The sequence below is a fragment of the Nestor notabilis genome, unplaced genomic scaffold (assembly GCF_000696875.1).
Source record: "Nestor notabilis isolate BGI_N333 unplaced genomic scaffold, ASM69687v1 scaffold29300, whole genome shotgun sequence".
Taxonomy (NCBI): domain Eukaryota; kingdom Metazoa; phylum Chordata; class Aves; order Psittaciformes; family Psittacidae; genus Nestor; species Nestor notabilis.
Window position 1 is genome coordinate 1,590 of NW_009911987.1, and position 445 is coordinate 2,034.

Consider the following 445-nt stretch of genomic DNA (forward strand, 5'->3'; position numbering starts at 1 on the left):
CGGGAGGTTTCAGACAACATCCCAAGGGCAGAGCCTCATCCTGCCCTTTAGACTCACTGCTGAGAGCACCTTCTCCAGAGGGAGAGGAGGGGATGGGCCCAGCAGGGTCAGACGTGCTAATTAATGCTGATAGTGATTGCTCCTGCCCTGCTTTAGCAGGTAATGAGTGTCTGCTCCCTCCTCCCCAGCTGTGAGGGGTGATGGGCCGATGTCAGTCGGTCCCTGCCTGGCTCAGAGCTGCAGGGAAGGGCTTTTGCTCCTTCTTTTTGGGTTTGTGCAAAGGCAGCACCAGAACATGTCTGAGTTTGGGCTATTCAGCTGGCAGCCCCCAAAAGCAACCTCCTAACTAGATGACTTTAAAGCTCCTCCAGCTCCAACCCCCTGCCACGGGCAGGGACACCTTCCACTAGAGCAGGTTGCTCACAGCCCCTGTGTCCAACCTGGC

The 445-nt window shown here is 56.9% G+C and overlaps 1 protein-coding gene across 1 annotated transcript in view; it reads left to right on the forward strand.

Moving 5' to 3' along the window:
• The window catches only part of LOC104407892 (regulator of G-protein signaling 19-like), a gene marked incomplete at its 5' end in the record, with an annotated part of 2,866 nt that overhangs the window by 318 nt on the left and 2,103 nt on the right, over nucleotides 1–445 (forward strand). The gene's annotated exons all lie outside the window — the stretch shown is intronic.